The 26899-nt window shown below is 36.6% G+C and overlaps 1 protein-coding gene across 2 annotated transcripts in view; it reads left to right on the plus strand.

Annotated features, from left to right (window-relative positions):
* The window catches only part of PRKD1 (protein kinase D1), a 329628-nt gene that overhangs the window by 192208 nt on the left and 110521 nt on the right, over positions 1-26899 (plus strand). The gene's annotated exons all lie outside the window — the stretch shown is intronic.

The raw sequence follows: 26899 nt of genomic DNA on the forward strand, positions 1-26899 counted from the left end.
GTCAAATGTTTATGCACTTACAACAATAGTTATACAATCCCTTAAACAAAGACTCGCAAGCTTCAAGCCCCAATAGTTAACTCATTTTTCTGAGTCATTTAAGTTTGCCCACTGACCACATCCAAAGCCAATGCTATTCTCACTTCTTTATGCCATCCTTTAAATATTTAATGCCATAAAATCTCCTCTTTTCTAGGTCTGTTTTCTTCTGTTTTTCCATTTGGTATTTTTTTCAGCTTTATTAAGATATAATTGACAAGTAAAATTGTAAAATATTTCAACTGTACAACATGATGAGTGATACATGTATATACTGTGAAAGGATTCCCTCCATTGAATTACATAACTTCCATCACCTCACAAATTTACTTTTTTGTGTGTAAAAACATTTATTTTCTACTTTCAGTAAATTTAAATTATGCAATACAGTGTTATCAACTATAGTCACATGTTATATATTAGAGCCTCAGGCCTTAATCATCTTATAACCAGGATATGTTTTTATAGTTGCTTCACTTGCCTAAAGATCATTTAATTGGTCATCCCATTAAATTGTCCTTCCTAATCCCATTAAGTTGTCCATCTCATTAAATTGTTCAAATTTTATTTGCTTGATAAAGACATCACTATGCATTACTCTATTAGGAAGGAATGATAAGAATACTAGAATGACAATATGTATTTACTAAGCAACATCTGTGTTTTGGATTATAGAGGAGCCCCCCAAAAGTAAGATTGATAAACTTACCTTTAACGGTCAGCTGGCACTACAGTCAGAAGTAATGGGTAGTTGAGACTGAAATGTCAGAGTCAGATATTTCCCGAAGTCATGACGGGGTCAGTGATCTGTCCACTTGAAAGATGGATCCTAGGGGTCATTTTATGACTATGAATAAGCATGGGTGCTAAAGTCAGATTTCGATTTAAATATGATATGGGAGCACCCGGGTAGCTCAGATGGTTAAGCGTCTGCCTTCAGCTCAGGTTGTGATCCCAGGGTCCTGGGATCGAGCTCCGCATAGGGCTTCCTGCCTGGCAGGGAGCCTGCTTCTCCCTCTCCCTCTGCTGTTCCCCTGCTTATGTTCTCTCACTCTCTCTGTCAAATGAATAAAATCTCTAAAAAAATATGATGTGGGTGATAATCAGTTTAGAACATGATCATTATTACATATCAATCAAAAGAAAAAATGTTTAATGATTTTTTGTGTGGCTTTTTAAAAAATTCATGACTTGAATAACATCTAACAACAATGTTACTGAAAATCTCTCATCAGTATATACATGGAATGAATTTCCACTGAAGTTCAAAGGCTTAAAAAGTAATGAAGAAACCAAATTTTTAAAAAGGATGAAGAATTTGAAAAAAAAAATGAGCAAAGGATTTGAATAGAAATTTCTCCACAGAAGTTGCAGACATGACCAATAAGCACATGTGAAGATGCTCAACTTCATTAGTTACTGGGGAAATGCAAATCAAAGTCACATGAGTTACCACTTTATACCCAAAAATCAAACAGAAAGGCAGTAACAAGTTTTTTGGCAAAGATGTGAAAAAATTAGGACCCTATATTGCTGATTAGAATGTAAAGTAATACAGCTGTTTTGGAAAAGAGAGGGACAGTTCCTCACAATTTCCCAATAATTAACTCCTAGGTATATACCCAAGAGAAAACATGTTCACACAAAAACTTGTACATAAGTAGTCACAGAATTATTCATGGTAGCCAAAAAGCAGGAAAAGAACAAAACTCCTTTGACTGGTATATACATAAACAAAATGTGGTATATCCATTCAATGAATGTTATTTAGCCATAAAAATGAATCAAATACTGATACATGCTACATCACAGATGAACCTTAAAAATATTATCCTAAATGAAAGAAATCTGATACAAGTGGTGAATTACTCTATAATTTCATTTCAGTGAAATAATAGGCATAACCAGAATAGGCATAACCATAAAGACAGAAAATAGATGGAAAATAAAGGAGAAAATAAATAAGAATTTGGCTTTTCTGTTCACCTAGAGGATAAAGGTTTCACAGAGGCAGGACAAAGGAAGATATTATATCAAAAATACCATGGAGGTCTTTTATACACAAATTCAGTTGCTTATTTAAGAACTTTTAATTCCTGAAGATCAGTAGAATATAAGGATTACAGAGTCAAGAAGCTGAATATAAGCTTTATTTGGGGGACTTATTTAAGGAAGGATTATTATTCAAATTATCTTCTTAGGATAACCTGTCAATGTGAGTAATTCAAAGGATTTGGCTTTAGCACATTGCAGTATTGATGTGTAATATGCTTTTGATGCTTTTGCTTCAGAGATTTTTCTGTTCTTGCCAATGCAGAGTAATCTCTTCTCCTTATCTGATACCTGTTTATGCAATGATATGATATTCTTGATAGAGCAATACTACATCTTTAGCTTTGACAGACCAAAAATTGCATAGAATGAATTGTGTGTGTGTGTGTGTGTGTGTGTGTGTGTACGCACACATGTGTGTGTTCATTAATTAGCTGGTGTGGGGTACCTGCTTGGATCAGTTGGTAAGGCGTCTGCCTTTAGCTCAGGTCATAATTCCAGGGGCCTAGAATGGAGGCCTGAATCTCTCTCTCTGCCTGCCCCTCCCCCTGCTTGTTCTCGTTCTCTCTCTCTCTCTCTCTGTCTCCCGAATAAATAAATAAAATAGAGTAAAATAATTAACTGCTGCCCTATTTTCAGTGGTGCTCAATAAATATTTAGTTATTCTCTCGTTCACTCTTACATTTGATGAGCTCATAGATTTTTATGTATTCATTTGAGTTAAGGGCACTAGAAACAAGCCCAAACCCAGTGCAGTATGATGTAGAACTCTGCATCATCTACATACCAGAACCATAGCCCTGGAATTTAATTGTCACACCTGGTGTGGTGGGGGGTTAGCAAAGGTGAAGCAGATTTCTTGAGGAATGAAAGGCAGAAAGTGAAGAGGAGTCAGTACTCCTTTTCACTTTCTGCCTTTCACAATCGGGTAGATAGATTCCTAAATATTATCATGGTTTTTGCATGGAAGGTGGTAGGAAACCTCCCTATTTAAAAGGGAAAACTTTGTGAGCTGGAGATCAGTAAATGGAGATGAGGTAACTGAAATGAAAGCATAGGAAAAGGTTAACCAAAAACCCATGGGGAAAAAAATCATGGATTTTTTTTTTTACCACATTGATCACATCATGAAAAAAATCCTAATAAATTCCTCAAAGTAGAAACCACCCACAGTATGTTTCTTAACATGAATGCAATAAAGTAAGATAAAATAAGGGACAAACAAGGGGCGCCTGGGTGGCTCAGTCATTGAAGCGTTTGCCTTCAGCTCAGGTCATAATCCCAGGGTCCTGGGATCAAGCCCTGTGATGGGCTCCCTGCTTACCAGGAAGCCTGCTTCTCCTTCTCTCACTCTCCCTGCTTGTATTCCCTCTCTCACTGTCTCTATGTCTCTCTGTCAAATAAATAAATAAAATCTTAAAAAAATAAAGGGCAAGTAATAGATCAACTAGGAAATTTGAAACTACCCTTCTAAAAATTCAGATTACAGAATAAAAACAAACAGTTAAATTATGGACTATTTGGAAACAAATAATATTGAGAATACTGTACATCCTGTACTTTAGGATATTGCCAAAATAGTCTTAAGAAGAAAGTATATTGAGGGATGTAAGGGGACTGTGGGCTTGCCTTGTTCTTTAAACACGGCTAGATAAATATCAAATCATTCTGAACACCCAAGAAATCAATCCGGGGACTGAGAGAACAAAACTGCACATCTACAAGTAGAAAAACAACTGCCTCATGGACAGTAGGGGCTACAGAAAGTTGGTTTGGGGGAGAAAAGAACTGTAGGTGGTGTGAAGGGGAGGGAACCCTGATTGCAGAGGTTGGGGGTGGTGGAGAGAATGCAGCAGGCAGGGGATTGCACAAGAAAAACTCTTCTCTGAAAGAGAATTGACTGGGAAAAGGAGAGGGGTTGACTACCACAAGTTTTTATAAGTCATAGAGCTCAAAGTGTGAAGTTTAAGAAGTCCACACCATCGCTGGGGTCACACCTGTGAGTTTGGTGGTACTCCAGTGGGGACGGAGGGCAGAGACCTGGAATCAGACAGCATAGTCTGAGGATCCCCTGGATCACACAGGGAGACAGTTCCCTTTCTTGGAGTGGATTTGAGAGGGGTGGCATGGTCTCTTTGGAGACAGAGGAACTGGCAGCACCAGCACGCTGCCCATGCCCTACCATAGGAACAAAGACACCAGTTGACAGCAACAAGCCTTGGTGCAGGCTTGTGGCTGTGCTTTAACATAGAGTCTGAACTGCTGTGTAGTCATAGGACTGCTTTTCTGGGACAAATCAATACTGGCCACAGCCCACTGAGACTCAACCCCAGAGGATAAGCACAGGTCCTTGGCACCTGAGTCCCAAAAGTTGGGAGTTTTGAAATCCGGCCACATGCCTAAGAAAACACAGGAGTACTGTGCCACCTGGCAGGAAGACAGCTTAGATACAGACAGAGTGAATGCAGAAATCTGACAGGAGCCGGGAACACAAGAGAGTGATTGATTGCTCTTCTCTGAGAACTTCCTGAAGAATGATGGGCATGAATGCTCTGCTCTGGGGATGAGAGAGCCAGCAACACCATTTCTCCTCCATCTCCCATGAGCACTAACTAACTTTGGTGAGGAGCACAGCACACCCCAGCGGAGGCTGGAGCTGGTTACACCAAACCCCACAGGTGCATCTCCACTAGGGCAAGTCAGCCTGAGAATCAGCACAGCAGCCCCCCACCCCTCCAGAAGACCTTCCCCTAGAAGCACATACCCCTCAGACACACCAAGTCTACTGATCATAGAGTGCTACAAAGCTTTAGATCTAGAGGAAATAAGATCTAGCTGCTGCTGCTGCTGCTGCTTCTTCTTCTTCTTCTTCTTCCTCTTCTTCTTCTTCTTCTTTCTCCTTCTCCTTCTCCTTCTCCTTCTAGATCTATCTTCTTTTAACAAGCAGACCCTAACACACTTAGTTAAAACCTGCCACACAGTGGACAAGATCCAAGCACCTCCCCACTGCAGGCAAGGAGAAACTCTGCAGAGGACTGACCTAAGGGAAGGAGCAGCCCAAACACAACAGCAGAGTGCACTTTCTGAAATACCTCCTGAAAAACCAGGCACATGACAGTATACGAACTCTTCTTAATATAGACATTACTCTTAGGAGCAGGAATATAACAGGCTTTCCTAACAATGACAGACATGAAATAGTGACCTAGACAAAATGACAAGACAGAGGAATTCACCCCAAAAGAAAGAATAGGAAGAAGTAATGGCCAGGATTTAATCTATACAGATATAAGCGAGATGCCTGAACCAGAATTTAAAACAATTATAAGGATAGTAGCTGGACTTGAGAAGAGCATAGGAGACACTAGAGAATCCCTTACTAAGAGATAAAAGAACTAAAAACTTATCAGGCCAAAATAAAAAAAAAAAAAATTCTATAACCAAGATGCAAAACTGACTGGATACAATGACAGTGAGAATGGACAAAGGAGAGGAATGAATCAGTGATATAGGAGATAAAATTAAGGAACATAATGAAGCTGAAAAGAAGAGGGAAAGAAAGATATTGAATTACAAATGCAGACTTAAGGAACTCAGCAACTCCTTCAAGTGTAATAACATTTGTAATATAGAAATCCCAGAAGAAGAAGAGGAGAGAGGGAAAAAAAAAAAAAAGGGACAAATGGCTTATTTGAGGAAATTATAGTTGAAAACTTCCCTGCTCTGGGGAAAGAAACAGACCTCTAAATCCAAGAAGCAGAGAGAATTCCCATTAAATTCAACAAAAGCTGAACATTGCCAAGACATTCACAAAATACACAGATAAGGAAAGAATCCTGAAAGCAGCAGGGAAAAAAGTCATTAGCCTAAAAAGAAGAAAGAGCGGGTTCTCAGCAGATCTGTCCACAGAAACTTGACAAGCCAGAGGAGAATGGCTTGATATATTCAACCTGCTGAATGGGAAAATGTGTAACCAAGTATACTTCATCCAACAAGGCTGTCATTCAGAAGAAAAGGAGAGATAAAGAGTTTTCCCAAACAAAAACTAAAGAAGTTGATGACCACTAAACCAGCTATGCAAGAAATATTAAAGGGGACTCTGAGTGGGGGGAAAAACACCAAAAGCAACAGACTAGAAAGGAACAGAGAATATCACTAGAAACACTGAGTTTACAGGTAACACAAGGGCACTAAATTCATATCTATCAATAATTACTCTGAACTTAAATGGACTAAGTATTCCCAATGAAAAGACATAGGGTATAAGGGTATCAGAATGCACCCCCCCCCCAAAAAAAAGACCCATCTGTATGCTGCCTACAAGAGACTCATTTTAGACCTAAAGACTCTGCAGATTGAAAATGAGGGGATGGAGAACCTCTATCATGCTAATGGGTGTCAAAAAAAAGCCAGAGTTTGTCAAAATCTGACAAACTAGATTTTAGGCCATAGACTATAACAAGAGATGAAGAAGGTCATTGTATCATAAATGAGGGGTCTATCCATCAAGAAGATCTAACAGCTGTAAATATTTATGCCTTCAACTTGAGAGCACCCAAATATATAAATCAGTTAATAACAAATGTAAAGAGACTCATTGATAATAATACAATAATAATAGGGGACTTTAACATCCTCACTTACAGCCAAAGACAGATCATCTAAGCAGAAAATCAACAAGGAAACAATGGCTTTGAATGACACATTGAGCAGATGGACTTAATAGGTATATTTAGAACTTTTCATGCTAAAGCAGCAGAATGCACATTCTTTTCAAGTGCACATGTAACATTCTCCAGAATAGATTACATACTGGGTCACAAATCAGCCCTTATAAGTACGAAAAGATTGAGATCATACCATGCATATTTTCAGAATATGTTATGAAACGGGTAGTCAATTATAAGAAAAAAACTTGGAAAGACCATGAACACATGGAGGTTAAAGAACAGCCTACTAAAGAATGAATAGGTTAGCCAGGAAATTAAAGAAGGAATAAAAAATACATGGAAACAAATAAAAATGAAAACATGACAGTCTACAACTTTTGGGATGCAGCAAGGGTGGTCCTAAGAGGGAAGTATATTACAATACAGGCCTACCTCAAGAAGCAGGAAAAGTCTCAAATACACAGCCTAACCTTACACTTAAAGTAGCTAGAAAAGGAGCAGCAAACAAAGCCTCAAACCAGCAGGAGATGGGAAATAATAAAGATTAGAGAAGAAATAAACGATAAATAAGAAAAAAAAATAGTAGAACAGACCAAGGAGACGAAGAGCTTGTTCTTTGAAAGAATTAATAAAATTGATAAAACCCTAGTTAGACTTACCAAAAAGAAAAGAGAAAGGACCCAAATAAATAAAATCACAAATGAAAGACTAGAGATCACAACCAACACCACAGAGATAGAAATTATGAGAATATGCTGAAAAATTGTAAGCCAAAAAAACAGGGCAATCTGGAACACTGGGAAAATTCCTAGAAACATACAAACCACCAAAATGGAAACATGAGGAAATTTAAAATTTGAACAGATCCATAATAAGCAAAAAAATTGAATCAATAATCAAAAAATCTCCCAGTAAACAAAAGTCCAGGGCCAGATGGCTCCCCAGGGGAATTCTACCAGGCACTGAATACCTTTCTTCTCAAATTGTTCCAGAACATAGAAATGGAAGGAAAACTTCCAAACTCATTCTATGAAGCCAGCATCACCCTGATTCCAAAACCAGACAAAAACCCTACGAAAAAGGAGAATTACAGACCAATATTCTGGATGAACATGGATGCAAAAATTTTCGAAAAGATACTATCAATCAAATCCAACAGTATATTAAAAGAATTACTCACCATGAGCAAGTGGGATTTATTCCTGGGCTGCAGGAGTGGTTCAATATTTGCAAATCAATCAGCATGATAAACCACATTAATAATTTGATCCTGTCAATATGATCCTGTCAACAGATGCAAAAAAAAAAAAAAAAAAAAAAAAGAAGAAGAAGAAAAGAAAAAAAAGCATTTGACAAAATACAGCATCCATTCCTGACAAAAATCCTCAACAAAGTAGGGATAGATGGAAAATACCTCAACATCATAAAGGCCATATATGAAAGACCCACAGCTAATATCATCCTCAATGGGGAAAAATGGAGACCTTTTCCTCTATGATAAGGAACAAGACAAGGATGTCCACTCTCATTGTTATTATTTAGCATAGTACTGGAAGTCTTAGCTTCAGCAAACAGACAACAAAAAGAAATAAAAGGTATCCAAATGGGCAAGAAAGAAGTCAAACTTACACTCTTTGCAGATGAAGTGATACTTTATGTAGAAAACCTGACAGACTCCACCAAAAAATTGCTAGAAGTAATAAAGGAATTCAGCAAAGTTGCAGAATATAAAATAAACATACAGAAATCTGTTGCATTTCTATACACCAATAATGAAGTAACAGAAAAAGAAATCAAGGAATTGATCCTATTTACAATTGTACCAAAAACAATAAGGAGTAAAACCTAACCTAGGAGTAAACCTAACCAAAGAGGTAAAAGACCTGTACACTGAAAACTGTAGAACCTTTATGAACGAAACTGAAGAGGACACGAAGAAATGGAAAAACATTCCATCCTTATGGATTGAAAAAGCAAACATTGTTAAGATCTATACTACCCAAAGCATTCTACACTTTTAATGCAATTCCTGTCAAATTACTACCAGCATTTTTCACAGGGCTAAAACAAAGAATCCTAAAATTTATATGGAACCACAGAAGGTAACCAGATAGCCAAATATCCAAAGCAGTCCTGAAAAAGAAAAGCAAACCCGGAGTCATCATGATTCCAGACTTCAAGCTATATTACAAAGCTGTAGTCATTGAGACCGTATGGTAGTGGCAGTAAAACAAAGACACATAGATCAGTGGAACAGAATCAAAACCAGAAATGGTCCCAAAACTATATGGTCAACTAATCTTTGACAAAGCAGGAAAAAATATTCAATGGAAAAAAGACAGTCTCTTCAACAAGTGGTGTTGGGAAAACTGGGTACCATCATGCAGAAGAATGAAACTGGACCACGTTCTTACACCATGCACAAAAATAAACTCAAAATGGATGTGAGACAGGAAATCTTCAAAATCCTTTGGGAGGACACAGGGAGCAACTTCTTTGAACTTGAACATAGCATTACAATACATGTCCCTGAGGCAAGGGAAAAAAAGGCAAAAATGAACTACTGAGACTCCATCAAAATAAAACCTTGTGTACAGTAAAGGAGACAATCAACAAAACTAAAAGATAGCCTATGGAATGGAAGTAGATATTTGCAAATGACGTATATGTTAAAAGGTTAGTATCCAAAGTCTATAAAGAACTTACCAAACTCAATACCCAAAAAATGAATAATCCAGTTAAGAAATGGGCAGAAGACATGAAACGACATTTTTCCAAAGAAGATATCCAGGGGGTGGTTAATAGACACATAAAAAGATGCTCAACATCACTTGTCATCAGGGAAATATCAATCAAAAGCACAATGAGATGCCACTTCACACCTACCAGAAATGGTAAAATTAACAGTACAGGAAACAACAACTGTTGGTGAGGATACAGAGAAAGGGGAACCCTCTTACACCATTGGTAAGAATGCAAACTGTGGCAGCCACTCTGGAAAACAATATGCATGTTTCTCAAAAAGCTAAACACAGAACAAACATATGATCCACCAATTGCACTGCTAGGTATTTACTGAAGGATAGAAAAATATATATTCAGAGGGAGGGGTACATGCACCCTGATGTTTATAGCAGCATTATTAACAATAGCCAAACTATGGAAAGAGCCCAACTGTCCATTGACTGATGAATGGAAAAAGAATATATATACTCAGCCATCAAAAAGAATGAAATCTTGCTATTTGCCATGATGTGGATGGAACTGGAGTATATTATGCTAAGTGAAATCAGTCCATCAGAAAAAGACAAATACCATATGATTTCATTCATACGTAGAATTTGAGAAACAAAACAGATGAACATTTGGGAAGGAAAAAAAAGAGAGAGAGAGAGAGAAGCAAGCCATAAGAGATTCTTAATGATAGGGAACAAACTTAGGGTTAATAGAGGAAAGTGGATGAGGGATGTGCTAAATGGGTGATAGGTATTAAGGAGGGCACTTGTTATGCTGAGCACTGGTTGTTAGGTGTAAGTGATGAAGCACTAAATAAAAAAAATAACTAAAAGCCACAAAATTGTTTAATCAAAATAAAAAGAAAGAAAGTATACATTTCTTAAATGCATTTATTAGAACACAAGAATGTTTGGAAATAATTTATCATTTCACTCAAAACATGTAAAGAGAACACTAAAATAAGTGAATTTCATATGATCAAAGAGTATGCTATGCATAATTTTTACTAATACACTTGAAAATAGAATTTGGGTTTATTCTACAAGTGAAGGATTGCACACTTTTTAGAAATTTATTAATGTAATTTACACATTAAACTACATGAATGGATTAAATGAGAAAATGATATGATTAAGGCAGCATGTATTGGAGAAGTTTTGTATTTTTTTCTGAGATAAATCTATAGCAAGTTAGGAATAAAGATAAACTTCCTTAACTTTATAAAGCATATTTTAAGAAACCCGTATCAAGCATCTCTTGTAACAGTGAAGTGAGAAAGAATCATTCTAAGGACATCTGGGTGGCTCAATAGGTTAAGTGTTTGCCTTTGGCTCAAGTCATGATCCTAGGATCCTGGAATCAAGCCCCCAACTGGGCTCCCTTCTTAGTGGAGAGTCTGCTTCTCCTTTTCTCTCTGCCTGCAGCTTCCCCCACTTGTGCGTTCTATCTTTCTCTCTCTGTCAAATAAATAAATAATTTTTAAAAAAAAAGAATCATTCTCATAAAAGTCTAGAATAAAACACAGTAGTCTGGTCTCATGCACCATTATTAAATATTTACAAGAGTTCTTAATGAAATATGAAAAAGAAATTTTATATAAGTATTAAGAGCAAAGCCAACTATTTTTTTTTCATCAATTTGATTGTCTAATAGTTAAAATCTAAGGAATTTAACTGAAAAGCTCTCAAGATTGATTAGAGGGTTAGACTAAAGTAATAATAAATCAAAACTCATGAGAGAAATTTATAAAATACTTAATTATAAACCTTAGAAATGTTGATGCCTCTAAAACAAAATTATGATACATTCCTGGAAGACATTCAAAGAAGAGCAAAGAAGATAGTTCCATTTTCCTACATTGGAAGATTCAATAAATTTAATATTTCAGTGCCTCCCAGATTAATCATGTGTTTACTGCAATCTTAATAAAGTTTAAAGATTTTTTTTTTTTAATTTGAGAGAGAGAGAAGGTGCACATGAGCAGAGGGGCAGAGGGAAAGGGAGAAGCAGACACTCTTGCTGAGCAAGGAGCCTGATGCAGGGCCCAATCCCAGGACCCTGGGATCATGACCTGAGCTGAAGGCAGATGCTTAACCAAGAGCCACTGGGGCACCCCTTAGTAAAGTTTGAAAAGAGTTTTATTTAAAATGAAAAGCTGATTTTGAAGGGAAAATGTCCAAGAATAAGACTATTTGGGTTATCCAGATTATCATCTTGCAATTCTTAGAAAGGTGGAGGAGTTAGACCTGAGACAGGAAATAATGCAAGATGAGCCTGCAGTATTTAATTGTGCCAGGAAAAAAAAAGCTATCAAGAACTAATGAGTTGAGAATAATGTCACCAAAATGATAAACATGAGTTGTTCCTGACCTCTCTCTATCTCACAAGAAGAAGAACTAACAACTATTCAAGAACAGGACACCACTGAGAGAGTTCTAGAACACAAGGGTGAAGCTAAAGTACCAACAGCACCACACCGACCAAGACAGACTGCATTAGAAGTTTAAGAGAAGTGGTTAACAAACTGTTCCTTCCCCAGACCAACGCAGAACCATGCAGACAGGTCTCCCCGATCCTAAGGTTCCTTCGGTGGGGAAAGAGAGCCCAGGGGGACACCAGCCCCTCTCCAACATTGTGGGTCACTTTGTGGAAGCGCCTACTCTTATCTTGCACTAGAGGGGTTGTATGGCAATCTGTGGGGCTCAACCACTGGGAATCTGACCTTGATGGAGGAGGGTGTAGTTTGTAACAGGATCTTGTCAGACTGACCTCATCTCTGCATTGTGCAAAGAGTGATCTCAATCAGCAGCTTTATTCAACGTGGAACATGGGTTGGCTTGAGTCAAGAAAACAAAGAACTTTACCAGCTTTAGAGTTTCTTCTCCTGCTGTGAGTGGATAGGGAAGCTAATTTTTATCCCTGTTCATTGCTGAATATAGTCTTCAGCCTGTCTGACCAGGGAACCTAACCAGAGCACATGTGAAGCCGCAGAGCTCAGTACTTTGTATGGAGCATTTGAACAGAGAGTACAGCCTGTGGTTTCCCCTATCTGTAGAGCAAAACCAGTGACCTCATATGCCTGTGGAATTCAGTGCAGCCTTTGGACTGATTTGGGTTCCCAATGAGGTATACTTTGGGTCTCATTTTGCTGCCCTGCCAGGACAGGGAAGCTCATAGCCTTAACAACTACTATATATAATAGCTAGTCCCAACCATCTAGTAAGCCCAACAAGGGAATCCATGCAACTGCAGAGCCCATCTACACCCTCACATGCGTAGGAAGCCAAGCCAAATGCCCTAACTGTTCTCAACCACTGGCACAATCCTCATCTCCAATCTCAGAGCTCAAATAATTTCCTTGCCCCAAAATAGACCATATTCATAGACCCCTGTTCAAGGACATTACCAGCAGACATACCCAGAAACCCAACGTAACTGACTGGTGAAGAACTATCTCTGCCAAAGCAAACCTCTAAAGTTTGGAAGAAGAGCTTGATTATTCAAATGCACAGATACCTACATAAGGAATCAAGGAGATGAAAAATCAGGTAGATAGGACATTGCCAAAGGAAACTAGTTAAGCTCCATTAACTGACCATAAAGAAATGGAGATTTCAGAACTCTCAGACACTGAATTCAGAATATTTCTCTTTAGGAATTTAGGAAACTATTAGAAAACACAGACAACTAAGTGAAATTAGAAAAACATGCTTGAATAAAATGAGGTCAACAAGGAAATAGTGATCACCAAAAAATACCCATACAAAAATTCTAGACTTAAATATAATAACTGAAGTGAAGAATTCAGTAGGGAGTTTCAAAGTAAACTTGACCATCCAGAAGAAAGAATCAGTGGCCTGAAAGATAAGACATGAGAAATTGCCCTGCCAGAGGAGGAAAAAGAAAAAGGAACAAAATTGAGTGAAGAAAGCCTATAGGATTATGTGACCCAATGAAAATAAATAATAATTGCATTATGGAAATTCTAGAAGGAAAAGAGAAAGAGAAACGGACAGAAAGTATATAGTCACAGCAGTAATGGGTGAAAACTCCCTGAAGCTGGGGAGAGAAGTAGATATCCAGATCCATGAGGCCTAAGGACCTCAAGTAGGTTGAACCTGAATATGACTACACTGAGACACATTATAATTAACTTACCAAAAATCAAAGACAAAGACTTTTAAGAGCAACAGGAGAAAAAAGATAAGTTACATACAAGGAAAGCCCCATAAGAATATTGGCAGGATATTGAGGCCAGGGGAGAATGGGATGACACATTTGAAATTCTGAAAGAAAGTAACTGTCAAAGAAGAATTCTATACCTGGCAAATCTATGGATTTGAAATATTGAAAGAAAGTAACTTTCAGTGAAGAATTCTATACCTGGCAAAGCTGTTCTTCAGAAACAAAGGAGGGATAAAGATTTTCTGAAACAAATAAATACTGCAGGAATTCATTACCACCAGACCTGCTTTGCAAGAAATGCTAAAGGAAGTTCTTTGAGTGGATGCAAAAAACTCACTAGTTAACGTCATAAAAACATAATAATGTAGTGTAAATCTCACTTACAATGCTAAATATATAGTTATAGTTAGCTTCCAAAATATGGTAATTGTGGGATATAATTCATTTAAACTGTCATTTAAAAGTAAAGAAAAAATGGTAAAATAACCATAATGATCATCTATTACTCATTGCATAATATAAAACAAATATAAATTGTAACAGCAATAATGTAAATTGTGGAGAGAAGCAAAAGTGTAGTTTATGAATTCTATTTGAAGTTAAATTGCTATCAATTTACAATAGAGTATTAGAAGTTTAAGATATTTTATGTAATCCTCATGGTAACCACAAGGGAAAAATCCTATAGTAATTATGCAAAACAACATGATGAAAAAGTCAAATCATACTGATACCAAAGACATCAAAACACAGAAATGACAGCAAGATAGGAAACAAAGAACAATAGATCTTCAAAACAACCAGAAAAAAATTAAACAAAATAGCAATAGGAAGTCCTTGCCTATCAAAATTACTTCAATATAAATGGGTTAAATTCTCCAATTAGAAGAAATGGAATGACTAAATTGAAAAGAAAACTCAAGGTCCAACAGTATGCTGCCTATAAGAGACTCATGTTAGCCATAAAGACACATACACTGAGGTGAAGGGATAGAAAAAGACATTTCAAACAGTATCCCCCCCCCAAAAAAAAAAAGAAAAAATGCAGGGTAGCTATACTTAGCTTTAAAACAGAATATATTCAGAGACAAAGGGCATACAGTGATAAAGAGGTTTATATGTAAAGAAGGTATAACAGTTGTAAGTATTTATGTGCTCAGCATTGGAACACCTAAATATATAAAGTAAAAACTAGCAGAACAAAAGGAGCAATAAACAATAATATAATAATGGATGAGGACTTAAATGCTGCACTTTCAACTGTGGTTGCCTAATCCAGCCACAGAATCATAAGGAAACAGCAGACTTGAATAGTACAATAGATCAAATGGACAACAGACACATACAGAACATTCTATCCAACAACAGCAGAGTACACATTGATCTCAAGCTCGCATGAAGCATTTTCTAGGTTGGACCATATGTTAGGCCAAAACAAGTCTTCGTAAATTCAAGAAGATTGAAAGCATACCAAGTATCTTCTCTGACCATAATGGCATGAAACTAGAAATCAATAACAAGAGGAAAACTGGAAAATTCATGAACACATGGAAATTAAACAGCCCTCTCCCGAACAACCAATGGCTCAAAGAAGAAATTAAAGGGGAAATAAATTTTCCAGAAAAAAACAAAAATAGAAACACAACATACTGAAACTTATGGGAAACAGCAAAAGCAGTTTTAAGAGGGAATTTCAGAGGGACATATCTAAAGAACATGAAAAGACCTAATTCAAAAAGATATCTATACCACCTTGTTCATAATAGCTTTATTTATAATAGCCAAGACATGGAAACCACCTAAGTGTGCATTGATGGATGAATGGATAAAGAAGTTGTTAAAACACGTATACACACACAATGAAATATTACTCAGCCATTAAAAAAAACACACAAGGAAATCCTACCATTTACAACAACATGGATGGACCTTGAAGGCATTATGCTAAGTGAAATAAGTCAGATGGAGAAGGACAAATACTGTATGATCTCACTTACATGTGAAATCTAAACAAAGAAACAAATGCATAGAAAAAGAAATCAGACTTGTGTTTACAGAGGTGTAGGGTGGAAGCAAAACTGGAAGGTGGTGTTCAAAAAGTGTGAACTTCCAGTTATAAGATAACTATTAGGAATGTAATGTACAACATGATGATAATGGTGGCTAACACTATTGTATGATATACAGAAAAGCTGTTAAAGAGTAAATCTATGATTCTTCATTACAATGAGAAATTTTTCCTTTTTCCTTTTTTTTTTCCTTTTTGTTGTATCTATATGAGAAGATAAATATTAGCTGAACCTGTTGTGGCAAGAATTTTGCAATATATGTGAATCAAATTATCATGCTGTATGCCTTAAATTTATACAGTGATGCATGCCAATTCTCAGTGAAACTGGAAAAACAGCAATAATAACCATTTCTTTAGTCCAAGGAAAAAAGAGGATTAACAAATCTTGTTGAAGGGATATAGGAATCAACATGAAGGGTTTCCCATTGAGTAAATATGGTGCAATTTAAGCATCAAAAGGAAAATAAGTTCAATTGATGGAAACATATTTGAGATATAAAAATTTATAATCTCATGACATATAAGACAAAGAGTGAAAAAGAAGAAAAATACTTATATTGGAAATTATTAGGGCACCAACTAATTTTTTAAAATAATACCAAGTAAAAGGGAAAAAATAGGAGTTTATCTTGCCTTTTCTATACTAACTGTATTTCAGGATAACCAGTAATACCAGTTTAAGAGGAAGAGATATGCTTTATAGAATCATCCCACCTAACAATATGGTATGAATAATAGAATCAGAAAATCACTATTTTGCAGCCAATAATGAAATTGTTTCAGGATGAACTAAAATTTGATTGGATTCTCAAATTTTAGTGAGCATCAGAATCTCCTGGGAAAATTGTTAAAAACAGATTGTTGGACATCATCCCCAGAGTTTCTGATTCAGTATGTTTAGGTATGGCCAAGAATATACACTTCTGATAAGTTTTCAGGTGATGTTAATGCTGCTGGTCTGACACACTTAGAGAGCCTCTGCATTAAAGGGAATTTTGGTGGGGAACTTCAGAATGGAAAAATCAGGCTGTTATACCCTGAATCGACTCACCAGTAAGCATTACTATACTTGGGCAACTAGATACCATGGACATCCAGATGTTATGTAAAATGAAGTACATAGTACCGAGTTGCATTAGATAGGGTTCTTCAGAGAAACAGAACCAATAGAGAAGTCAGGTGTGTGTGTGTGTGTGTGTGTGTGTGTGTGTGTGTGTAGAGAGAGAGAGAGAGAGATTTTAAGGAATTGGCTCATGTGCTTGTAGATACAGGCAAATCCAAAACCTGCAGGTTAGATCAGGAAGCTGGAGATGCAGGGAAGTTTGATATTTCAACTTAAGTCCAAAGGCAGTCTGCTGGCAGAATTCCCTCTCCTTGAGGGAGGTCAGGTTTTTTTCCTGTTAAGACCTTCAACTGATTAGATGAGGCCCATTCACATGATGGAGGGTAATCTGCTTTACTCAGAGTCTACTGATTTTAATATTAATCTCACCTTAGGAATACTTTTACAGAAATATTTAGAATAATGTTTGATCAAATATCTGGGTACTGTGCCTTGGCCAGGTTGACACTTAAAAGTAACATTTGAACATAAAATGTTCTTGCCAAAATGTTGAATCCAAAAACCTGAATCTAGGCAAGGCTTTAGAGCTAACTTTTTTTTTTTTTTAAATGGGAGAAAGAGGAGCAAGGTAAATGATAAAACAAGGAATAGAAGTGAGTAGACTTCTTTGACATGTCAGTGGTACTGAAAGAAGGAAGGAAGGGAGAGAGGGCAGGAGGAAGGAAAGGGGAAAAAAGGAGAGAAAAAGGATTGGAGACTGTCCTTGACCAAGAGAGATTTAAGAGACATAATAACCAGATGCGATGTATTGCACTTGTTAGGACCTTATTCTCACAAGTCAATCATAAAAAGTTTTTAAACTATTGGAGACATTTGTTTATGGAGCAGAAATTATCAAAAAAAGTCTTTCGTTAGTTTCAAAAGATATTGTCATGGCATTTCTGATTACATATGGAAATATCTTTTAAGAAGTGCATTCTGAAATATGTAGGGGTATAATGACAAAATGTTTGGAATCTGCTTTCAAATACATCAACAAAGGAGAAAATTAAAAGGCAAATAAGGCAAGCAAATAAGGCAAGTTTGACAATTTTTGAATCTGGTGTTGAGAATGGGAATTGCTGTACTTACCTTTTTTCCAGACTTGAAAATTTTCATAGTAATTTTTTAAAAAAACTTCTGAAAAGAATAATGGGGGGGGTAACTTACCCTTCCAGATATCAAAATATCCTATACATCTACATAATAAAAACAGTATGGTTTTGACCGAGAGACAGGCAGCTCAGTAGAAAAATATAGTCAAGAAAGAGACATATTTGTACATAAACATTTAGTTTCATTTTGAGTCAATAGAAAAAAGAATGCATTATGCCATGTGATATTGGAACAATTGGATATCCACTTAGAAAAATAAATTCTAAACAGTCAAGAGATAGGAAGCCAATCTATAAATTGTAGGTTTCTGAAGTATGACACAGAACTCTAAATCCATAAGGGAGGTTATTGCCAGATTCAAAGTTATTAGAGTGTTTAAATTTCTGAACAATTAAAAATATCATAAATTTAAAGCACTGACACAAGAATTTGAGACTGTCTTGCCATGAAAGACAAAGAATTAAGAGTATAGATGTGTGTGCAGCTCTTGCAGAAATGTGAACAAATGAAATTAAAGGGAAAATGTGTAAAGATCTGGAGAGTTAGTTTACAAAAGAACTAAAAACATGTGAAGACAAATAAGAGACTATTAATAAAAACTTGAAAAGATGGTCAACATCATTTGTAATCTAAGAAATGCAAATTAATAGAATAGGGTTTTCACCTAGCAGATTGTCAAAAATGAAAACCCTGGGTAATATCCAGTACTAATGAGGGTATAGGGAAATGTGCTGCCTCACTACTGTTAGTTGGAAAACAAAGTGGTAAAGTTCTTTTGATGGGCAACTTGATTAGTTCTTTCAAAAAAAACAAAAACAAAAACTTGTTGACCAAGCAGTTCTCCTTCTAGCTCTCAGTTCTTTAGATATGCTCTTGGATTTAATAAAATACTCTTACAAGGTTATTAGCAACACATTAGAAATCTGCTATAATAAGTGATTTTTATTATTAGAGAACTGGAAAGGCTCGAATTTTCTGCAGCACTTAAATTTCAGTGATAGTGAGCCTAGGTGGCTCACTCGGTTAAATTTCAGTGAGAACACAGAATGGCAGCAATTAATTTAGGAGATCAAAGTATATCTACCATTCAGGATTTTTCCTTAATAGACCATTATTTAATATTTCATTTCTTCCCTGTCAAGTTTGACAGAGCTGGATTAAAGCTTACTTCATGAAATTTTGAAACTATAAATAGCTTTCCTTGTAAATAACACTGTTAAGCTTGTTACTTTGCTGTCTTCATTGAAAAATGGCATCCAAAAGAACTGCATCTACTTCTCACAGTTTTAGGAATTGTGTTTTACATAATATCTCATGATCCAGATAGCAGTCACTAGAAACATGTATTTATGTTTCAGATGTCATTTTTCAATTTTTCTAAAACTTCATTTCAAATATCCAAATCTTTGTAGTGAGGAAACTCCAGGTTAATGCTCCAAATATTGACACTTTGACAGATCTCATATGACAAATGGTAACAGTTTTTAAGAAAAATTAGAAATATAAGATGTAATCAGAAAGATGTATTTCCGTAAATTTTTTGAACATCTCTTGTTTTCATGTGAATTGTGACCTCAGGTTACTTTAGAAATGCCTAACACACCTTCAGATGCTGCTTTACAAGTTTGAATAGGCAGTTATTCTCAGGTGCTCTGTCTTCTCTGGCATATAAAATTACAAGGTTCTTATATAATATCAAAAAAGTAGAAAGCTGTGGGAGTTATACAATTTCATTATGTCAAACAGGAATACATTAAAGCTTACTGTTTGTTAAAGTTAAAAATACATTTGCTGAAATTGCTGGAGAAATTCAAGCACAATCATGTCAAAAAAATGAAAAAGAAGTGAAGTGTGATTACCTAAAATTTCTTTAGTCCAATTCATGAAACACAATTTTATATTAAAACATTATTCCCCCAAAGTTGTTTTGCACATGTATTTTAATACAATAGATGTTGGGATATTGTATTGTAAATCAGCGGCTGCCCTGAAATGGTTTCATGAAATTTAAAATTTCATTTGATTATCAATTTCATTGATCTGATGATACAGACCATCCTTATTTTAGAAGATAGCAATTCAGGTGAAGTTTGAACTTTTTCTAAATGTCTAATCTTGTGTGCATACACTCACTCACTTAGGCAATAGGAACACCAGGAGTTGTGTTGGTGTTATCACTTGCCATCTGAGTTGTAAGTGTTAAGAACACTTTTCAAAATATGCAGCTGTATGTTTCAGCTCCTACTGCCGAGATTTTAAATTGTCCTGTCAGAGCATGAGTGGACTTTTTTCTTTCCTTCTTGTGTATCAAAATATGGCAACAGATGGGCAGTTCGTGGGTCAGATACAACCTGCAGATGTGCATTAAGAGTCAAAAAAATGGTGTGGGGTTTGATTTAACTCTTTTTTTTTTTTTGGAAGATTTTATTTTTTTATTTGATAGAGACAGTGAGAGAGAGAACACAATTGTGGGGAGTGAAAGAGGGAGAGGGAGAAGCAGGCTCCCCAGTGAGGAGGGAGCCTGATGCAGGGCTTGATCCCAGCCTCTAAGATCATGACCTGAGCCCAAGGCAGGCACTTAAGGACTGAGCCACCCAGGTGCCCTAAAATGGTGTCTGTTTTTTTTTTGTTTTTTTTTTTTCCTGGAAAATTAGAACACGCATTTAAAAATAGGGAGATTTGAAATAAACTCTGAACTCCAGGGTTGTCTTGAAAATTCAGAGGAACTGGCACTCAGGCTCAGTGTTCCACAACAGCCACTACTCACCCCACCACCCCCTATCCCTGCCATGGGGAGTCTCCCCGCCAATGGAACAATGGAACTTGAACACTGTTGTTTGCTGCAGTCACTGCCATGCTTCGTGGTCTTCCGTCGCTGAGGCCCAATACCACTCACTACTTATCTTTGCAATTGTGAAGTGTCCCTAATAGTTTAGAAATATTTATTATTTTATTATTTTTTATTTTTTAAATTATTTTTATTAACATATAATGGGAAAAAAATACATATAATGGAACTGTGTCACTAGCCAATGACAGAGAACAAAAAAAATTGAAATGGCTGCATGTTTCAAGTATAAAATGTTCAAGTGATATAAAGTGCCTCACTTCACTCATTTTTGCTTACTTTTTGCCAGGTCTTATGAACACTTATAAAATATCTTTTATTGGCATAAAATTCATAGGTCATAAAAATCAGTCTTTGAAGATTTATAGTTCACTGGTTTTCAGTATAGTCACAGCACTGTGTAGCCATTATCATCTAGTTTTAGAAATTGTTGGGGCGGGTGGGTAGCTCAGTCAGTTAAATGTTTGCCTTCAGCTCAGATCATGATCCCAGGGTCCTGGGCTTGTGTCCCGCGTTGGACTCTCTGCTCGGGGGGAATCTGCTTCTCCTTCTTGCTCTGCCCCTACCTCCCCCCTATCAAGCTTGTTCTCTTGCTTTAAAAAAATAATTGTCATCACCCCCAAAAGAAACCTCATAACCATTAGCAGTCTTATAGACATTCAGAAGTATGGGGGGTACCTGGGTGGCTCAGTCAGTTAAGGGTCTGACCCTTGATTTTGGCTCAGGTTGTGATCTCAGGGTTGTGAGATCAAACACCATATCGGACTCAGCACGGAGTCTGCTTAAGATTCTCTCCCTCTGCCCCCCCCCCGCCCCACTCATGCTCAATCTCTCTCTCTCAAATAAATAAATAATTTTTTAAAAAAAAGTATGAAAGTGATAGGAGACATGAAACAAAGGAATCAGCCTTAGTCTGTTATCCAGATTCTTTTCCAAAAGTTGGGAAACATGGTTTTCATGTCTCATAAACATCTGGCCTTTCTGAGATTTTTGTATACTTCAAATTTTATAACCAAGTCTCTTGTGTCTTTATCTGAAACAATTATTTGAAAAGAGAAAACCCCCAAAACATATACATATGCACATATGTAGGCAAGTATGTGGCTCTGTGGAGTATCACCAGATGCTTTCCTAGTGATGGACATGAATCCATTAATCAGTAGTTTGTACACTTAATGTTCAGCTCTTGGATTTTTTTACTTTATTGGACTAACCTGAGCAATTCTGACACATGCTTTGTAGAAAAAAAGAAGCTTTATGCTGTGGCTATTCCCTTGTCTTTGAATATATAACAAAAATGAACCTGTATAAAAGACTAACTCCTAAGACAAAGTGACTTTATTTGGCTCAAATCAATCAACTAATCAGTACTCTTTTTCCTTCAGTGTTCTCAATTCATCTATTAATCCAATATGAAATTTATATTTTAAGTTCACTGAGCTATCATTTTTCCGCTTTCTTCTCTCTCTTTTTAAAGATTTTATTTATTTATTTATTAGAGAGAGAGAGAGAGAGAGAGCATGCACATGTGTGTGCAAGAGAGCATGAGTGGGGGTAAGGAGAGGGAGAAGCAGACTCCCCACTGAATCCATGCAGGATTCAATCCCAGGACTTCAGGATTACAGTGTGAACCAAAGGCAGACAACCAACTGAGCCACCCAGGCGCTTCTCTTTTTTTTTTTTTTTTTTTCTTTTTTTTTTTTAATCTAGGCTAACGTGTGCCAGTTTCCATGGGCTGGCAGTCCCCCTCCTTTTTGATATTACCCTAATGATTTGCTCTAAATTCTTAGAGTTTGAAGATGTATCCCCTGAACTCTAGACTCTCATATCCATCTGCCTACTCAGCATCTCTGTTTGGAATGTCTTCTCAGTTTTACAAAGGCATCATGTCCAAAGCTGGACTCCTTTGTTTCTTCTAGACTGGCTGTGCCCATGCTCTTCCCTTCGTGGTGAAAGGCCATGCTTTCTCTTGCTCAGACTATGGATTCGTAGAGCCATCCTTTCTTTCTCTCTTCATACTCTCCTTGTGCTCAGTTGTTAAATCATATCTATTCTGCCTTCAGCATACCTGCAGATGCTGATCGCTTCACTCTTTCTCTACTGTGTCCACCCTAGTTCAAGACATCATCTCTCACCTGCTTCTGTCCTTGCCCCCACACAGTTTATTCAAAATATAGCAGCTAGCTGATCTAATTGAATTCTGAGTTGGTCTTTTTCCTGTTCCTTGAACATCCCAAGTCCACTCCCACTTCTGGTGTTCGTACGTGCTGGGCTGTCAGCCTTGAATGCTCTTGCCTCAGATATCAATGCAGTTCATTTAGTCATTTCCTCCACTCTCGCTCAGATGGTATCTTCTCAATGAGTTCCTTAGCCACAGTATTTAAATTTTTCTGCCTAATAATTCTTATCATATAAAGTTGATTCTTAAATAATACAAAGGTTAGGGATCTCAACTCCCTGTGCAGTCAAAAATTTACGTATAATTTTTGACCCTTCAGACTTAACTACCAATAACCTACTGTTGACTGGAAGCCTTACTGATAATATTAACAGTCAAGGAACACATATTTTGTATACTGTATGTATTATATTCTGTATTCTTGGGATAAAGTAAGCTAGGGAAAAGATGATGTTTTAAAGATCATAAGGAAAAGAAACTACATTTAGAGTACTGTACTGTCAAATATCTGTGTAAAACTGGACCCACATAGTTCAAACCCATGTTACTCAAGGGTCAAGATAGTATCCTTATATATAATCCATACACTACAGTATTATATATATATATATGTATATATATATATACATATATATATATGTATACCTCCTAATAATCTCTTCTTTGTAATCTATATTTTAATTTCTATGTTATAGTTATCATCTTAATCCTATATTTTATATAATTATTCCCCATAATAAATAATAAATGTCCTTTTATATATACATTATTATGTATTATGCAGTTACATGTAATTATAACTATATAACTATATAATAATTTGTGTGTAGATATATGATATATATGATCACATGATTTTGGAGGCTGAGAAGTCTCGTGATGTGCCATCCTATAAGCTGTAAAACCAGAAAAGCTAGTGGTGTAGTTCTACTCCAAGTCTGATGGGTTGAGAACCAGGAAAACTGATGGTATACGTTCTAGTCCAAGTCCAAAGTTCTGAAAACCAAAGAGCTAATTGTGTAAGTTGTGATCCAAGTCTCAGCTCTTGAGAACTAGGAGTGCCAGTGCCATTAACCCCAGTTTGAGAGCAGGAGAAGACCAAAGTCCCAACTCAACCATCAGACAGGATGAATTCTCCTCTCATCAAACTTTTTGTTCTATTCAGGTCCTTGATGGATCGAATGATGTCAACCCACACTGGGGAAGGCAGTCTGCTTTACCCAGTCTACTAACTCAAATGCTAATCTACTTTGGAAATATCCTCGCAGACATACCCAGCAATGATATTTAACCAAATATGTGGGCGCCCCATGACCCAGTTGCATTGGCATAAAATGATCACGTTGCTATTTTCTTGCATGGATTTCTGGATTTCCTGCAATTGGTGTTAATTACAATATGGAAACTATATATTTGTTACAACTATGGGTAAATAAATGAAATTATTTTCCCCAAATTTGCAGCACAGAGTATCAGATTTAACTGCATCTTCAACACGCTCTTGGCCTTCAAAATTCAATCTTGATGGTCTGTAGAATACAAAGGACTTGAAGCTCCAAATTTCTGACATAGAAGAGGTATTTTCTATCAACATTAAATAGTGACAACATGAGTACAACATCTTTAGAGTTTAACCAGTAGTAGGGGCACCAGAACTGCACTGCATGTTTAACTCAAATGCTTTCCAGACACTGTTTCTAAGTATAAGACAGATGTTTGTAATTTGCGTTGAAAAAACACACAAGTTCATTGTCAAATAACAGAAGATTTCAAAATATATCATGTGCAATATATTACTGAGCAATAGTTTAAGAAATAATAGGACCTTGAAATAATTGCTTTATTACATTTGGCCTGCACTTTACTTCTTTATATGAGGATATTTGTTGTCATGTACAATTTAGTTACTGTGGGATGAATCAAAATTAGCCAATGTAGAGAAAACTACTATAGATATTTGGCAAACTTGTATCTCAGATAACTTCCAGAGTCATATAAATCTTGTATTAATCAGGCTCCCTATGAGGACATGACAATTTCTTGAAAGGGAAGGACGGGTGAATCAATTGTATAGTAGCATTTAGAGTAACCTGAATTAGGGGAAGTTGAGGATGGGGAATAAGTGTTAAATCAGGCCACTGTCATTTTGTTAAAAAATTATTTTAACTTTGGATACATAATGATTCCAGTAATTACATTCAAACTAAACTAATTACTAAAGGAAAATATTCTTTTTTTTTCTCCTCTTCCAAAACATTTTTAAGTCCCTTTCTCTGGGGGCCATCATGTTTCCTACATGTAAATAAAAATAATCCTTTACCTAAAAGCTACCCAAGAACAGTCATTCTGTGGTTCTCCTTGGTTAAAACCCAGTCCTTAAGTCATAGTGCTCTCTTGCTTTCAAAATAAAAATGAGGTCAAGTGCCAAGACAACCAGAAACTCTAGGGCACTGTGCACATAGAAAGATATAAAGCAAGAATTGAATCATCCAACAGGTACATTTAGACTAAAGAGTATTGGAACACTTTTGTTTTGAGCAGAATTTTTAAAAAAAATGAATGAGAATTCTGTTGTGAACTTTGTTTAAAGACATTTTTACATTTGTAAAAGACCGCCATGATTATCGTGAGGAGACTGACTTATAAATTAATTATCTCCAGCACACAGTACCATCATGGGAAGATTTAAGTTTACTTAGTGCTTGGCTGTGTGGTTTAAGTGTCATTTAAAATATTGCATTTGAATACCTCCATGAAAGTTGTTTATGCTACTTATTCTGATGGAGCTAGAATCTTATGTGTACGTCTTGAACACCTAGAATCTTATGTGTACATCTTTTTTTTTTTTAAAGATTTTATTTATTTGACAGACAGAGATCACAAGTAGGCAGAGAGGCAGGCAGAGAGAGAGGGAGGAAGCAGGCTCCCTGCTGAGCTGAGAGCCCGATGTGGGGCTCCATCCCAGGACCCTGGGATCACGACCTGAGCCGAAGGCAGAGGCCCTAACCCACTGAGCCACCCGGGCGCCCCTTATGTGTACATCTTGATGAAGCCCTGGAGGAAGGGTGCCTCTTTGTTAAGGTAGGCAGGAGAAGGAGAAAACTCTTTTCTTAAGCTCCCATAGCTGTACCTTAGCTCAGAGCATTCTAAATACACCTTCAAAGTCTGATGGAAATATATACTTTGTTTTGTGACATATAGTGACAAATTGAGGGAATTTTCGTTTTAACTTTATAAATATTAAATGCTGAAGAAGTGATCAACAGTCATATTTAACCCTTTGTACACTGCTAATCCAACTAATTCTACCCCTCCAAGTACAGCCCCAGGATAAGGTGTTGTCTCTATGGAATAAAACTGTCCTCTTGTTGCTGTTGTTTTGACAACTTCTGCTGGGCATTGTGGGCCTCAAGCTGCTTAGGTCTGTATGGACCATATGATCTCAAAAGCCCTTATGGTCATGGCAATAATATTTTTTTTAACATCTTAATTTTATTTTATTTTTTTCAGTGTTCCAAGATTCATTGTTTATGTGCCACACCCAGTGCTCCTTGCAATACAAGCCCTCCTTAGTACCCACCACCAGTAATTTAAAAGTAGACCACATCAGTGGTTTTAAACTGTGACTGCTTATTAAAATCACATGGGGGATATTTTTTAAAATACCTATTCTTCACTGTCCCCAGACTTACTCACTTTTTGTTGGTATAATCCAGCACCTGTATAAAGGACCCCAATAGAATTTTTTTTAATAAACATATAATGTATTATTTGCCCCAGTGGTACAGGTCTGTGAATCATCAGGCTTACACAATTCACAGCAGTCACCATAGCATATACCCTCCCCAATATCCATAACCCAGCCACCCTATTTGTACCTCCCCACCTCCCCCAGCAACCT

The sequence above is a fragment of the Lontra canadensis genome, unplaced genomic scaffold (genome assembly GCF_010015895.1).
Source record: "Lontra canadensis isolate GAN:19392208 unplaced genomic scaffold, GSC_riverotter_1.0 scaffold12, whole genome shotgun sequence".
NCBI classification, from domain to species: Eukaryota; Metazoa; Chordata; class Mammalia; order Carnivora; family Mustelidae; genus Lontra; species Lontra canadensis.